Source organism: Lactuca virosa, chromosome 3 (genome assembly GCF_052849685.1).
Source record: "Lactuca virosa cultivar CGN04683 chromosome 3, Lactuca_virosa_CGN04683_v6, whole genome shotgun sequence".
Lineage (NCBI taxonomy): Eukaryota > Viridiplantae > Streptophyta > Magnoliopsida > Asterales > Asteraceae > Lactuca > Lactuca virosa.
Window position 1 is genome coordinate 403,372,162 of NC_136428.1, and position 18,322 is coordinate 403,390,483.

Genomic DNA, 18,322 nt, shown 5'->3' on the forward strand with positions numbered 1-18,322 from the left:
CACACATGTGTGCTATCTAAGGAAAGGTGTATGATTGTGATAAAGTTTATCAAAGCATCTCGTATCAGAAATCTGAACTTTGGTAAGAAGGTCAATAGAGTATTGATTTCTAGAAGTCCAGCTGATTTCTGAGTACATGTCGAAGCTAGTGGGAGCATAAGTATTATACTAATAATCATCATACAAGTGGGAGCATGATAATTATGATAAGTGTTGCAAGTTAGCAATGTTAATTATAGAAAACAAAAAGGTTTCAATTGTGAAAAAGTTGTTTTGCTATAATTAAGGGAGAGGAAATTATACTTCACTTCAATTCTAAAAGCTTAAATTGAGGTTTTAATCATATTTAGTCAAGGATATATATATATATATATATATATATATATATATATATATATGAATTTCATGTTGGAATGGCTCAACATAAGGAAATTCTATATATAGGTCCATTATTTGCGTTCTAAAATTCGATTATGATTACGGCATCCCTCTTCATAATCTGAATTATGAGAACTTGGCAAATAGAAATAGAAATATTATAGCAAAAGACTGGTCTAGTATCATGTCTTTATGATACGTGTCCCTTATGCTTCGGATATAGGATCGATTGCATGTGCTATAATATTCATCTGTTCTAAATTTTTCCAAATGCCCAGAGCATTAAGAAGGAAAAAGTACTAGAACTAGATATGACTAATTTGATTAAGCAATTGTTGAGGACAATCTAAGGTTTACCGAAAATTGGTTGCTCGGGAACAGTTGGAAGTATAGGGTTAATTTTGGAAGGACCATACTGACATATTCTGAAAAGAGGCAACTCTTGTGCAGAAGTGATAGTCAAAATGAGAATATGGAAATATTCCCATAGGTGGAAGCTATTCATTAAATATGTGTAAGATTAGGAAACTTAATGCAAGAAGAATGTTCAAAGCAATGAACTTTGAATTTAGACCTCGTTTCCATGGAATTGATCTCCATAATACTCTGTAATGTCTGTTGACAAGTTTTTGTGACTTTGTGAATAATCATTACAAGAGGACCACTGCATATAAGTTTAGAATCTAACAGATTAAAGTAAATGCCAGGAATCTGGAATTCTTGCATTTGCAGTATGGATTGGGGGTTGTGAAATGAGAATCATTGGAAGTATGTTCAATTGATCTATTTCACAGAGTAAAGATCATAGACAAACTTAGTGTGTATACTTGATGTATTGCATAATTAATGTTTAGAAAAACATAGTGTGCATACTTGGTGTATGGCATGACTAGTGTTTAGAAAACATAGTGTACATGCTCGGAGCATGGGACAACTATTGTTTTTAATTCAAGCATAAAGTTGATAGTTTGAAACAGTATACAATGAATAATGTGTAATCAATATGGTGATAAATAAAAGGTGTCTTTATTTATATTCATAAGTTCTGAGACCATAGTTGATTCGATTATTCTTGTGTTTCACTTTGCATGTTTTGACTTCCAGAATAACTAAGTCTCTCTTCCTAAATGACTAAGTTATTCAAACCATCCACAGTCAGTCATATGTTGGAAGTAGATATGAATCAAGACTGTCATGGGTTGGCTTCTAGAGGTCTAAGATGTTGGACAAAGTGGTGCTACAACACTCATGAGTGCTCATAAGTTTTGAGTATTGGATTCAACCCACGCTCACTAGTATCACTTCATGGAATCTTATCTCAAGTGATCGTGAGACGGTAATATCATATAAGTCTTCAAACCTAGAGATATGACTTATTTCCTATAAGTTAGTTATGCATTGATCGTATGAAAACGCATTGGTAACTCGATGTTATAAAACGTACCTTTGTGTGTGATTCAACAAGTAGTAGAACAAGCATATGAGTCGAAGTTTATCTGTTCCTTCTTAGATTAGAAGCGATATCTGGGCCCCTCGATGATTTTGTTTTGACGTATGTACCGGGCCCGGTCAGAACTAAGTTGATTTTTTCACTTAAGTTCTATGTCAAACCAATCGGAAATCGGGAAACAAACTGCTGGACAATAAGTAAGACATTGTTCCATGTATTTGTCCGGCTGATATCTAGAACAGAGGATTATATGATCACTTATCTTAAATTGTATATCATCATCTTCTCAGTTCCGAGAGACCTTGAAAGAGCTACATTTGCTGATCGGTTCCTGAAGTTATTCTTGCAGATATAGTTATTAGACTTATCTAAGTGGGAGACTGTTGGATTAGGTGTCTAAGTTCATAACTATTTCTGGGTTGTACTTGACCCGATTAGCATGGTCCATTTGGGTTGCATGGCATCATGCATTTGGATAGACTAAAATGAGAGAAATAACACTTATGGTTTATTAATATATTATAAGTTCTAATATGTTAATAATATTATTTAATTAGTATTGATCAAGAATTAATCTAGTATTAATTAAGTGATCAAAAGATGACTAATTAAATATATGGGTTGATTGTGTAAATCATCCATACTTGTATAGTGGGCTAAGTGCTCCATGGATTATCAAGTTGGGCTAAGGCCCATAGGATGCTCCATGGATGCTCCATGGGAGTTACAAACCCATGGGTCATGGAAATGAAGATCCATGTTACATTAGGGTTTACATGGTGTAACCCTAATTGTAACACACTATATAAAGAATATGAAGCTACCAAAATCAGCCACTTAAGCAAGAGCGAGAGGGCATAGCCGATTTCTAAGTGTTCTACATTTCTCTGAAGTCATTCCAATAGCATTTGGTGTTGTGTGAGACATTTGAGGCATCACACTTGGGGTGCTAGGCTCACAAGGTTTTCAAGGAATCAAATCAACTACAAGGTATGTAATTCTAGCCATCTTTATGTTTAAAGTTCCCATGTATGCTAGATAGGATTATGAACCTTGGAAAAAGTATTTTGCATGTATTTTAGACAAACATAGATCCAAGGTTTATAGGGTTGCATGTACACCTTAGGAGTGTTAGAATGCTCAAAACCCAACATAAACTTCATGCTAATAATCATCATGCAAGTGGGAGCATGATAATTATAATAACTGTTGCAAGTTAGCAATGTTAATTATAGAAAACAAAAGGTTTCAATTGGGAAAAAGTTGTTTTGCTATAATTAAGGGAGAGGAAATTATACTTCACTTCAATTCTAAAAGTTTAGATTGAGGTTTTAATCATCTTTAGTCAAGGATATATATATATGAATCTCATGTTGGAATGGCTCAACACAAGGAAATTCTATATATGGGTCCATTATTTGCGTTCTAAAATTCGATTATGATTACGACATCCCTTTTCATAATCTGAATTATGAGAACTTGGCAAATAAAATTAGAAATATTATAGCAAAAGAATGGTCTAGTATCATGTCTTTATGAATCGTGTCCCATATGCTTCAGATATAGGATCGATTGCAGATGCTATAATATTCATCTGTTCTAAATTTTTCCAAATGCCCAGAGCATTAAGAGGGAAAAAGTACTAGAACTAGATATGACTAATTTGATTAAGCAATTTTTGAGGACAATCTAAGGTTTACCAAAGATTGGTTGCTCAGGGATAGTTGGAAGTATAGTGTTAATTTTGGAAGGACCATATTGACATATTCTGAAAAGAAGCAACTCTTATTCAGGAGTGATAGTCAAAATGGGAATATGAAATTGTTCCCATAGGTGGAAGTTATTCATTAAATCTGTGTAAGATTAGGAAACTTAATGCAAGAAGATTGTTCAAAGGAAATGAACTTTGAATATGAGACTTCTGTTCCATGGAGTTGATCTCCATTGGAATACTCGGTAATGTCTGTTGACAAGTCTTTCTGACTTTGTGCATAATCATTACAAGAGGACCAATGCATATAAGTTTAGAATCTAACAGATTTAGGTAAATGGAAGGAATTTGGAATTCTTGCATTTGTGAATTATGTTCAATCGATCTATTTCACAGAGTAAAGATCATAGACAAACTTAGTGTGCATACTTGGTGTATGGCATAACTAATGTTTGGAAAAACATAGTGTGCATACTTGGTGTATGGCATGACTAGTGTTTAGGAAAAAAACCATAGTGTACATGCTTGGAGCATGGGACAACTATTGTTTTAAGTCATGTATAAAGTTGATATTTTGAAACAGTATGCAATGAATAATGTGTAATCAATATGGTGATAAATAAAAGATGTTTTATTTATATTCATAAGTTCTGAGACCATATTTGATTCGATTATTCTTGTCTTTAACTTTGCATGTTTTGACTTCTAGAATAATTAAGTCGCTCTTCCTGAATGACTAAGTTATTTAAACCATCCACAGTCGGTCATATGTTGGAAGTAGATATGAATCAAGACTGTCATGGGTTGGCTTCTAGAGGTCTAAGATGTTGGACAAAGTGGTGCTACAACACTCATGAGTGCTCATAAGTTCTGAGTATTGGATTCAACCCACGCTCACTGGTATCACTTCATGGAATTTATCTCGGGTGATCGTGATACGGTAATATCATATAAGTCTTCAAACCTAGAGATATGACTTATTTCCTATAAGTTAGTTATGCATTGATCGTATGAAAACGCATTGGTAACTCGATGTTATAAAACGTACCTTTGTGTGTGATTCAACAAGTAGTAGAACAAGCATATGAGTCGAAGTTTATCTGTTCCTTCTTAGATTAGAAGCGATATCTGGGCCCCTCGATGATTTTGTTTTGACGTATGTACCGGGCCCGGTCAGAACTAAGTTGATTTTTTCACTTAAGTTCTATGTCAAACCAATCAGAAATCGGGAAACAAACTGCTGGACAATAAGTAAGACATTGTTCCATGTATTTGTCCGGCTGATATCTAGAACAGAGGATTATATGATTACTTATCTTAAATGGCGTATGAGCATCATCTCAGTTCCGCGAGACCTTGAAAGAGTTACGATTGCTGATCGGTTCCTGAAGTTATTCTTGCAGATATTGTTATTAGATATATCCAAGTGGGAGACTGTTGGATTAGGTGTCTAAGTTCATAACTATTTCAGGAATGTACTTGCCTCGATTAGCATGGTTCATTCGGGTTGCATGACATCATGCATTTGGATAGACTAAAATGAGAGAAATAACACTTAAGGTTTATTAATATATTATAAGTTCTAATATATTAATAGTATTATTTAATTTGTATTGATCAAGAATTAATTTGGAATTAATTAAGTGATCAAAAGAAGACTAATTAAATATATGGGTTGATTGTGTAAATCATCCATACTTATATAGTGGGCTAATGCTTCATGGATTCTCAAGTTGGGCTAAAACCCATAGGATGCTCCATGGTGGTTATAGAACCCATGGGTCATGGAAATGAAAAGTCATGACAATTAGGGTTTACATGGTGTAACGCTAATTGTAACACACTATATAAGAATCCTTATGTTAACCAAAATCGGCCATCTATGCATACAAGTGAGGGCTAGCCGATTTTAGAAGTGTTCCATTTCTCTCAAGGTTATTCCAAATGTATTTGGTGTTGTGAGAGATATTTGAGGCATCACACTTGAGGTGCTAGGCTCACAAGGTTCTCAAGGAATCCAAGCAACTAAAGGTATGTATTTCTAACTATCTTTTATGTTTAAAAGTTCCCATGTATGCTAGATAGGTTAAGAACCTTGGCAAATCAATTTTGCATGTATCATAGTGAAACATAGAGCCAAGGTTTCTAGGGTTGCATGTACACCTTAGGAGTGTTAGAATGTTCAAAACCCTTCACAAGCTCCATGGACCATAACTCTCATAAAAGGGACATAAGGAGATCTAAGAAACCATAAGTCAGGGTAGGAACTTGATTACCAGAAAATGATGAGGATGAGGAGCTACTTCTGGATCTACAACTTCTCCTTAAATCCTCCAACTCCTTCTCCTTCTTCTAGTCTTCAAGAGCTTCTAAAATTACTCACAAATGGATCACAAACTCAAGGAGAACACTAGGGTTTCGGGGGTTACGTTCTGGACAGTGGAGGCTACAAATGAGTCTGAGGGGAGAGGAATGAGATCCTTAAATAGGTTACAAGGACCCGATTTTAGGGTTTCCCAACCCAAACCAGACTTGCCGAGTCAGTCCCCCGACTCGCCGAGTCGGCCACTTAATCCGTGACATGGAACTCGCTCTGACTCGTCGAGTTCTTCCTTGGACTCGACGAGTTGACTCATTGACTTAGGGTTTTTCCTTTCCTTTCTTGACCTTCTGAATTTGGGGTGTTACAGGGAGAGGTCGGTCATAGGGTTATGGGGAAGACTGGGGTGGTCCTTTAGACGACTAAGCTTATTTAGCAGATCGGGCAAAGGTTATAGACAGCTCAGAGTCAGTAGAAGAGTTATGCCGACAGGCGTTGATCTGATTTGGAATTCCAAGTCGGAGATACGGTATTACTGAAGGTATCACCCTGGAAGGGTATAATACACTTCAGGAAGAGGGGAAAGTTGGGGCCCCGATTTGTTGGGTTGTTTCGAGTAGTGGTCATGGTAGGCAAGATAGCATATCGACTAGATATGCCTGAGGAGCTTAGTCAGATTCACAGTACCTTTCATGTTTCTCAGCTACGGAAGTGTATAGCTGATGATTCAGCAGTGGTTCCTTTGGACGATATACAAGTTGATGAGCGGCTAAACTATGTTAAAAGGCCACTGGAAATTTTGGATAGGAAGACGAAGGCCTTGCGCAAAAAGGTGGTACCATTGGTCGAGGTTCAGTGGTAGCATCGGAAGGGTTCCGAGTGGACTTGGGAACCCGAGATAGAGATGCGGGAGCTCTACCCAGAGTTATTCGCAGCGTCAGACTTTGAGGATGAAGTCTGATTCAAGTGGAGGAGAATTGTAACACCCAGCCAATCAAGTATTTCCATTCTTAATATAAAGTAGTGATTTATGGAAAAAATGGCCCTTACGCCTAGCGTACTTGGGGCGTACGCAGGGCGTAAGTCTTTAATGAATGACACAGATGTTGGAGAGTACATTGGACGTACTCAATGGGTATGTTGGGCGTACTCAACAATTATGCAAACCCTAAATCTGGGGTTTTGATCCCTATTTGAGCAACTTAACCATCATCAATCCCTTCCACCTTTAGCCTCCATCCTCCCAAACGAACCCTTGCAGACCCTAATATTCTTTTGAGAGTTTTTGAGCTATTTGAGTATTTTGTGTCCATCCTTGAAGGAAGAAGATCATTGGAGTGCTCCTGGAAAGCTTCAAGCATTGTAGATCTGGGATTTGCACCTCTTAAGCAACCTCCAGAAGGTATAACGTTCTGAACTTGATGAATGTTTCACTAGATCTTATTAGTTCTTAATTTTTGTGCATTTTGGTCCCATAATCTTGGTCTAGTTAAGTATGAGCTACTCCAGACCGTATGAGTAACCTTTCAGACGTTTTGAGGTGCTCGAAGTCATAAAAATGTGATCTTGATCCTTCCCTTTCACCCATGCATGAGTAATGGGGATTATAACCTTATTTTATGTTAGGGTTTTTAGTTTTGGACACTTTCTAGTCATAAAAAGTCATAAAGTTGGAAATTTTATGATTTAAGAGATAATTTGGGGTTAGACCTGAGACTTGGACATAATGACTTAATGGAATAAGAACTTAATGAGGAAAATGGGAGTTGATCGAGTATGTTAGGCGTACCTTATGAGCACACAGCGCGTACTAAATGGAGGGCCCGTAATCTGGAAGGCACCCTCTACGTTGGGCGTAGAGTTGGATTACATAGTGCCTACTCGGCGTGTGATGACTCTTTGACTTTTTTGACTTTGACCTTTGACCAAGTTTGAATTAAGGGAATTTTGGGTAATCTGAATAGTAGTTTGAGATTAGGTCCCTGTTTATTGTATAGGTGGCCTGTAGAGACGGTAGTTGGAGTAGTTATTGATTCAGATATTTTTCAGACTGTGGGGTGAGTTTCTCCTCACTGTACTCGTGGTTCGAAGGCACCAATGCCGACCCACTAGGTTATGTACCCTGGTATATTTAATGATGTTATGCTAATTATATGATAGAGTGGTAGATCTGTATGATTACATGTATATGCTGATTATATGTTAGACTAGTAGATATGTATGATTACCTGTACTTATTGGTTATGTTTGTTTGTTGTACATGTCGACATGGTGTGAGTCAATGGCAATCCATTCGGGAGACTGTGGGCCATAGGGGCAATCCATTTGGGAGACTATAGGCCAGAGGGGCAATCCATTCGAGAGACTGTGGGCCAGGGTAATCCAGTCGGGAGACTGTGGACCCAACATGCAATATGTTTATTGATGTGTGTAAAACCAACTCGTTTTATTCCTACTCTAAAAATATAATTTAAACACACAAAGGCAGTGAACCTGTCTTTTAGTGGTATAGTTGAATAAGTAGGGTGTCGAACTCGAGGAACGGAAATTAACCTAATAACTAATTTTAACTAACAAGTAATAAAAGTAAGAGGGTTTTCTCTAGTTTTACAAGACTAGAAACTTAGACGCACTAACTAACTCGCAACTAACTAATCAATTAAAACCAAGTAAAAATTCACCAAATTTAATATAAGGTTTCTGCTTAGGTTCAACTTATTCACTCCTATGGTTAATTTTATGGCAAAGCAATAGATTAATTATTATTGGTTACCGACTAAAGTGATTAGATTCGCATTCTCTATTACCAATCCTTAGAAAATCAATTAATTTAAGCAGTGATCAAGTGTTTAAGCTAATTAATCCCCTAGTTCAATTATTCAGATTAAATAAGACTTGTAATTGGTTAATCAAATTACTAATTCAGTTAACCTCTTGTTGTTGGTTTATCAACAAGCTCACACATTACTTTACCCATTCTCTAATTAATCCTAGTTTCATATTCACTAGTCCTAGGCATATAACAAAGTGTTCACATAAATCATATAAGGTAAACAATTAAGAGATGTTCATGCAGCCTAATTGCCTTCTTATTAACAGAGAATAGTTATGGTTAATGCATAAGGATCTTTAACAAGCTTAATTTAATAAATCACCAATTAACAACTAATCAAACCATAAAATTAAACCATAGAAGTAAAATTGTCTCCCTTAAACAGAAACTAGTAAATTCAGCTCATGATTACAGCACTCAAAAAGCTAAGAACGAAAGTAATCAACTCAAACATTGTTCAATTCAAGATTAAGTGGAAAATTTAAACCTAATTGCCTTGAATCTTCTAAGAATGAGAAATTCGGGTTCTTCTCGCGTCTTCAGGTCTCCAAGGGTTTCCTTAGTCGCAAAGTATCTTCCAGAAAAGCCAGAAAAATAGTTGATTCGGAATTTGACCTCTATTTATAAGATTCTCAAAACAGGGGCAACTCGGCGAGTAGATACCCAACTCGCCGAGTTTCTTTGTAGAATCCGTGTACGGAAAGGACTCTACTTATTGCTTCGCAAACATTCGTGGACACTCGCCGAGTAGACGATTGGACTCGCCCAGTAGCTTCAGGTTTGTACTTCTTTCTTCGTTCTGCAGCTTCTAATTGCATCTCCTTCCTCCTTTTTGTTCCCGAGCATGAGTTCTGGACTGAAAATACAATTTAAACATTATTAAGTACATTTTGTCCATAATATGCAAATAATTAGCTAATAATTGATAAAAATCTATACTAAATATATGGCTAAATATGCACATATCAAAATACCCCACACTTGACTTTTGCTTGCCCCCAAGCAAAACTGGATGTTTACACACTAGAATCACATGAGACAATCCCAATCAAACCCAACCATTATGCCAAGACCGCAACGCATGCATTTGTGTCTAAATTCTTTTCCTAAACGACCCCCCTCATCCTAAATACTCACAATCCTCATAAACACTCGCCCACTTCTTTCGAACAACGCTCATTTTATGCATCCCTCCAAATCCATCCTCAGAAAACTCCCTTAACCTCAAGGTAATTTTGGTTGAGCAACCTGTCACACCCCCAAACCAAGGATGGCGGAAACGTCCGGGGGTGGAGGACTTCATGTATAGTATCATAACAACAATTGTAATAGTAATTCAAGCAAACACAACCAACATATATATAATTGAAAAAGTTACATCATTGTATGAATTACATGTTTACGAATCAATTACAATATGTTGACAAAATATGAAATAGTAGACGCCTTAGCGTCCCATCCTCAAAAGCACTTGGTTACCTGTTTAATAATTTCCTGAGAACACAAGTTGTTTGAAAAAGTGTCAACACAAAGGTTGGTGAGTTCATAAGCTTTTGTTTGGTATTTATTAAAAGCCTTTCGTTTGTAAAAGTAGTATTTGTTTTAGAAAAATCCAATATTTTCCTTAAAATGTATATGTAGTCTTAAATCCAAAGACCGAAATGTATAAGTAACTTTTCTTACTTATAATAAATAATGTAAGTTTAAATCGACATAAACTCGTTTAATTTTAATGAAGTTCCCGTAAATTCCAATATTCATTAATACTTTATGTGAGTTTATTAAAGCCTTTTCTTGTAAAAGTAGTGTTCGTTCCAGAAAATCCAATATTTTCCTTAATGTGTAAATGTAGTCTTAAAACCCAAAGACCGAAATGTACAAGTAGTGTTCGTTCCTTATAGTAAAACAATGCAAGTTTAAATCGACATAAACTCGTTTGATTTTAGTGAAATCCCCGTAAATTCTATGTTTGTTAATACCACATGTGAGTTATTATAACCATGCTATGACCTAGTTGGCCTGAAACGACGTTCTTCAGGCGTCGGAAATGTTATGACATTTGTCACCCCAGACCTATCGGTCTAACTGTTGCATGCAGTTTAGGTGTGGGTTTGTCAAACCCAATATAGATCTATACACAAGTATCACGCTCTCCCTCGAGGAGACTCTGGTTATAATACATGACTTATTTGTAAATTGAATCGAATGTCTCACAGAAGTCATTAACGAATTTACGTGTAGTGTAATGAAAACTTGGTACCGTATGGCCGTACCTTGCTTAATGAAAATATCCTTTGTATAAATGTACCCTTTTTAAATGTATGTGTTATGTAATGTTTCATAAAGTCATTAACGGAATTACGTGTTATGAAAACTTGGTACCGTATGGCCGTACCTTGCTTAATGAAAATATCCTTTGTATAAATGTACCCTTTTTAAATGTATGTGTTATGTAATGTATCATAAACTACACATATTATAGTTTATCAACCAAGGGTAGTACGTAGTAATGTATGCAAACTATATTCAAAATAGTTTATTAAATGTTTGAATGTATCGGTTGTACTTTGATTATAATCACTTGTTATTCTTTATATTTTATATGTCCAAATCCATTTGTAAACTGATGTGTGTCTAAATATTAAGATGAAATGTCATATATTGCAATAACATATAATCACATAAAGATATACACCTTGCTCAACATGTTACAAGGTGAAATGAAATTGACAGCAACTTTTCGTTGAATACAGTTTCTGTTACTGTTCTTAGAAAATTTATAGAAAAATCATCAAAGCTCTAAATCCAAATCCGCAAATTCTGAGAGTTTGGAATATCAGTCTAGTTTGTTCGTAAATTTTATCATGATTTTTAGTGATCTCTAACAGAGGTGAAAATGTTCATAATCACAGACTGGTCCGGGTTTGCCTCTGAAATGACAGGCAGTTTTGTAAAAATCACCATAAATTGTAGAAAAATCATATGGAGATGTGCAAGTAGCCATTTTAAAGCTAAGAGTTCGAACTACTTGCACCTGGAACAGTTTTGAAAACTAAAATATTTAAGTTGACCAAAACAATCCGTGATCGAAGTTCATCTTTTCTGATGTAATCTGATAGAAAAAGTTTAATTGTGTTCTTGATGATTTTACTTGTATTCCCCCCCTTAAAACTTAAGAAAAACATGTAAATGTAGGGGTATGAACTCACCCTATGTGGTTTCAGTAGATGAAAGTAAGAGAGAGGAAGTGTTCAACCCAAGAACACTAAGAAGATGTCTTGATGATTCGAAAATCTAACACCGAATAAGATGGAATTTGTGTAAGATATCAATGATTTGAGTAGAATGGAGTGTAATAATTATATGAATGATGAAGATACTTACTAATTGAAGAAATAAATCCCTGGAGAAAGCCTTGAAGTTCTTGAAGTTGAGAGAAAAGATGAGAGAATTTTGGAGAGTGTTCTTTGGTTGCTAAGTGTAGAATGAAAGAAGTTAATGAGAATGAGGAGAGATGACCAATTCTCCAGCTCTTAGAACATGGGAAGAGCTGGAGATTGGGTGTAAAGGTCCACTAAGGTGACAAGGGGTAGTGGGAAAGAGTGGCTAATCATAGAGTGAGGTGGTGGTGGTTTGCTTTTGCCATAAATTAAGGAAAAGCAAATATTCCCTCAATAATTAGTTCAACCACTAATTATTTTAATATATTTTTATAAAAACCCTGGAGATTTATATATTTTGGGGCCTTACTTTATAAAATAAAGTTTTGGGTGAAAATCCCACGTTAAAATAATGAAAAACGGAGTTAAAACGAAGTCGTAGTCGAAAAACCGGTAAAAAGGGGCCGTCTGCGAGACCTCTCGCATGGGCTGTCTGAGAGGCTTCTCATGCGAGGCTTCTGTCCTGAGAGGCTTCTAATGAGAGGCTTCGGTCCTGAGAGGCTTCTCATGAGAGGCTTCGGTCCTGAGAGGCTTCGGTCCTGAGAGGCTTCTCATGAGAGGCTTCGGTCCTGAGAGGCTTCGGTCCTTAAGGCTATTTTACCTGTTTTTACCCCGTTTCAAGCGATTTTTGACCCGGTTAAGGGTCGATATGACCCAAATGATTACAAAAAGTTAAAGTAACTTTTTGAGAGAGATTTGGGAGAGATTTCAAATAGAAAGAGATAGAGTGAAAACGATTTAGAGAGGTTTCGTTTGTGATTAATTTGAGTGTCCGGCTTCACAACGCAAGGTTCGTAAACCCCGTTAAACCGTGTTTTAGTGTCGTACACACTCCCGATGAGTGTGCAATAATGTTTTATCGTTTTGGTTCAATGTTTACTTAGGAAATTCAACACACGAACTTTCCAAATGATGTTTCTCTCATTAAGATATTGCATTGTACAGTAATTACATAGTGTAAACCCTAATATACAAGGGTTAATTGAGTCGATTGGTTTTGACTTGTTGACTTTATTTGACTTTGACTTGACTCAATTTTTGACGGTTGTCACATCATCCCCCCGTTAGAAGGAATTTCGTCCCGAAATTTGCATTTGACTGGGACATCAAGAGTTTGGGAAAAGATGTGGGTATTTTTGTTTCATTTGATCTTCGCGTTCCCAGGTGAACTCAGGCCCTCGTTTAGCGTTCCAACGGACCTCCACGATGGGAATACGACTTTGTTTCGTTCGTTTGATTTCCCGATCCATGATTTTGACTGGTTCCTCCACGAAGTGGAGATTTTTGTTAACTTCGATTTCGTCGAGTGGTATTACGAGGGTCTCGTCGGATAGATTTTGTCAATCATATTTTCGGGGTTAAAAAAAAATAAAGTTTTATTAGTTACCTATAGCGACGACTTGTCGTCACCACAGGTTTAATCTATTACGATGACTTGTTGTCGCTATAGGTTTTTAACAAGAGCCAACGACATACCTATAGCGACACACAAGTCATAATTTGCATGTGTGAAGGCTTGGAGTACTTTCTAACTGGTTCATGTGTGAAGACTTGGAGTACTTTCTAACTGGTTCATGTGTGAAGACTTGGAGTACTTTCTAACTGGTTCATGTGTGAAGACTTGGAGTACTTTCTAATGAAAACTGTGCTACTGGAGAAATTGGAAACTGGTACGTAGCTTCAAAGTCAAGAATATGCAGTAGGCATGTGATGCATTAAATGCATGAGGCACACAAGTCATAATTTGCAGCAACATATACGTATATGTGTGTGACTTGAAGAAGAAGGTTACGGCTCAAAGAATATATATATATATTCATTTTCTCTTCATTTGTTAGATACACAATAACCATAACATCATAGACTATATATATTCCATTTCATTTGTAATTTTCACTAGTTTATATTCCGCGAGTGTTACCGAAATCATTTATCAATTTTTCAGAAGTGCTTAACTTGTTTTGTTGCATTCCCAACAATTTGCTATTAATTACTTCTCCCACTTTACTTATATAAATCATCACATTCTTACCGCGACTTTTAACTTCTCCCTCACAAATGGATCCACCTGCAGATCATCAAAACCCCATAGATGACCTCGATTGGTTTCAGTACTTTGATCATCAAGATCTTTTCAGGTATATATAAACGTCACTCATTACACCATCTTACGCACAGAAAAGTGATTTTGTCGACATTGATCAAAACTTGTTTTGGATTTGTAGTGATCAAAAAGAGTCTTTCATCGTGTTGGATTTGATTATCTTGAGTTTTTTTTTTGGATTTTTGCAGTGGTGACATGCTCAACCATCATGATTACGAGTTGTCGGAAAAATTGCATGAAGTGCTCGATCAGAACGTTTCCACAGTACTTAACAAAGATCAAAACATCATTTCTAGAAATGAGTTTCACGATCTTGATCCCCTTGAAGATATAAGCTTATGGGATTGTTGGGAGGATGGTAATTTACCATTGGTTAGTTTCAGTGAAGACTGTAAATCCGGTGGTGAGGCTACATGTAGTTCTAGTGCTGCCACCACTGATCACGGTGGCCGGAAGGTGGCAAAGAGATTGAGACCATTGGAGTTTGAAGAGATAGAGAAGTACTTTGAGATGCCGATAATCATAGCAGCAAAGGAACTAGGGATAAGTTTAACAGTGTTGAAGAAAAGGTGCAGAGAGCTAAACATAAACAGATGGCCTCATAGAAAACTTAAGAGCCTTCAATCCCTCGTTGAAAATGCCAAGGTAAATTATGATAATAACCTTCTATACATTACTCATGCACTTGGTAACCAAAGTAGTTTTGGTATTTTCTAAAATTTTAATTGTTAGTTTCTTTATAACTAAACATAGGTCCTAGGCATATGCCACATCAAATCAATTGATTTACTACGATTTCCTGATTTATATTTATATAAACTTAACTCATTGTAAATTTTGTGAACTCACATGAAAAATATATTGCATCTACCTTTTAAAAAAAAAATTAGGAGTTGGGATTAAAGGAGGAGATAGAGACGTTAGAAGGGCACAAGAAGATGATGGAGAAATTGCCAGGTATGGAATTGACAGAAAGAACAAAGAAGCTTAGGCAAGCTTGCTTCAAAGCTATTTATAAGAAGAGAGGACTTAACAATCCTTAGCCATTTTGTTATAATTAGTGGATTTTAATCTACATTGTATGTGTTTTTCTCTTGATAGTTTGATACCCTTTTTAGTTTCATTTTATGTATTTGTCTATTGATTTTTAATGCAGAAAATTTTGTATAATTTGGGTATTATAGTTTGTATTATGTATTTAGCCATATTCTAGATTGCCGACACGACTACGCCGATGACTCTATACCAGAGGTCTATATAAATAGACTTATGAATTTAGTAGGAATAACTTGATTATAATCTTGTGATTTGTTCCATGTCTGATCCACTCCTAAGATTCACTTGACATGCCCCCAGTTATGTGTAATTAAAATTTTATTAGACTGTTGATCCTAATGAGTCTACCCTAAGTCCACAACCAAACAAGGAACATGTCCTAAGGCGGACTCACCATTTCTAGGTCAATCATTTCTTAATTACACATAACTTCGAGGTACACCTAAAGAATCTTAGAGTTACCAGTTGTAAATTGTTTGTAATACCAAGTAGTGAGATTCAATGAAATAAAATACACGCCTATTTCATTGATAAACCTTTTAGTAAATATCCTTACCATTTATATACACATGTATAATTTCGCACTTTAGTGAACTATTCTTGGTGTTTCTGTTAACGTCTTGGAGACGGAGTTATGGTAGTGGGTAGAAGTAGGTTTTGTACGGGCGTTAAAATTTACACATCATGTTGCTCGTGCGAGAATAGGGGTAGAAGAGATAATTAATAGACGCCTAATCCTATAATTACTTATAGGGGTGATCCTTATTAATTACGTCTATAATCACGTAGTGCATATCAGTTATACATAATTTTGAGATAGAATAGACTTTCGAATAAATGACTCTACTCTAAGTCCACAACCAAACAAGGAACAGGAAATAGAGCAATAGTCATAGATTCTGAGTCTATAATATCTTTAATTATGTATAACCTTCGCGTATGCACTCAGTTATCATAGGCCTACTAATAGATGTCTTTAGTTTTCGCATAAGCTGGTTATAGTATCACCAAATACTCCTATAGTATTTTTAGGTGTTTAGATTCGATTCTTAAAGTATTCCCTGTAGGGTGTAGTTAGGTTGTTAGATTTGTTGCCCATTATGACTATCCCTCAGTATATGCAAGTCTCTCCTCGGACAGATATAGTTGATCAGGCTATATCCTTCCCAGACTTGATTTACATATACCAAGGCATACCCATAATGTACAACTCCTCTTCTTTTACTTTATGTTCTTCTAGTTATGACACTATGTGAGCATGTATGCATGTATTTATACTTTTAATAAGAAACCATTCATTTTCTAAAAGTATATTTATTTGAAAAATGCACAAATCAGAGACTATTAGTCCCAATTGTGTTTATAGTTTGTATATCTTATGTGGTTTGATATACTTAATTCACTATAAACTATGCTCTGATACCAATCTGTCACACCCCCAAACTAAGGATGGCGGAAACGTCCGGGGGTGGAGGACTTCATGTATAGTATCATAACAACAATTGTAATAGTAATTCAAGCAAACACAACCAACATATATATAATTGAAAAAGTTACATCATTGTATGAATTACATGTTTACGAATCAATTACAATATGTTGACAAAATATGAAATAGTAGACACCTTAGCGTCCCATCCTCAAAAGCATTTGGTTACCTGTTTAATGATTTCTTGAGAATACAAGTTGTTTGAAAAAGTGTCAACACAAAGGTTGGTGAGTTCATAAGCTTTTGTTTGGTATTTATTAAAAGCCTTTTGTTTGTAAAAGTAGTATTTGTTTTAGAAAAATCCAATATTTTCCTTAAAATGTATATGTAGTCTTAAATCCAAAGACCGAAATGTATAAGTAACTTTTCTTACTTATAATAAATAATGTAAGTTTAAATCGACATAAACTCGTTTAATTTTAATGAAGTTCCCGTAAATTCCAATATTCATTAATACTTTATGTGAGTTTATTAAAGCCTTTTCTTGTAAAAGTAGTGTTCGTTCCAGAAAATCCAATATTTTCCTTAATGTGTAAATGTAGTCTTAAAACCCAAAGACCGAAATGTACAAGTAGTGTTCGTTCCTTATAGTAAAACAATGCAAGTTTAAATCGACATAAACTCGTTTGATTTTAGTGAAATCCCCGTAAATTCTATGTTTGTTAATACGACATGTGAGTTATTATGACCATGCTATGACCTAGTTGGCCTGAAACGACGTTCTTCAGGCGTCGGAAATGTTATGACATTTGTCACCCCAGACCTATCGGTCTAACTGTTGCATGCAGTTTAGGTGTGGGTTTGTCAAACCCAATATAGATCTATACACAAGTATCACGCTCTCCCTCGAGGAGACTCTGGTTATAATACAGGACTTATTTGTAAATTGAATCGAATGTCTCACAGAAGTCATTAACGAATTTACGTGTAGTGTAATGAAAACTTGGTACCGTATGGCCGTACCTTGCTTAATGAAAATATCCTTTGTATAAATGTACGCTTTTTAAATGTATGTGTTATGTAATGTTTCATAAAGTCATTAACGGAATTACGTGTTATGAAAACTTGGTACCGTATGGCCGTACCTTGCTTAATGAAAATATCATTTGTATAAATGTACCCTTTTTAAATGTATGTGTTATGTAATGTATCATAAACTATACATATTATAGTTTATCAACCAAGGGTAGTACGTAGTAATGTATGCAAACTATATTCAAAATAGTTTATTAAATGTTTGAATGTATCGGTTGTACTTTGATTATAATCACTTGTTATTCTTTATATTTTATATGTCCAAATCCATTTGTAAATTGATGTGTGTCTAAATATTAAGATGAAATGTCATATATTGCAATAACATATAATCACATAAAGATATACATCTTGCTCAACATGTTACAAGGTGAAATGAAATTGACAGCAACTTTTCGTTGAATACAGTTTCTGTTACTGTTCTTAGAAAATTTATAGAAAAATCATCAAAGCTCTAAATCCAAATCCGCAAATTCTGAGAGTTTGGAATATCAGTCTAGTTTGTT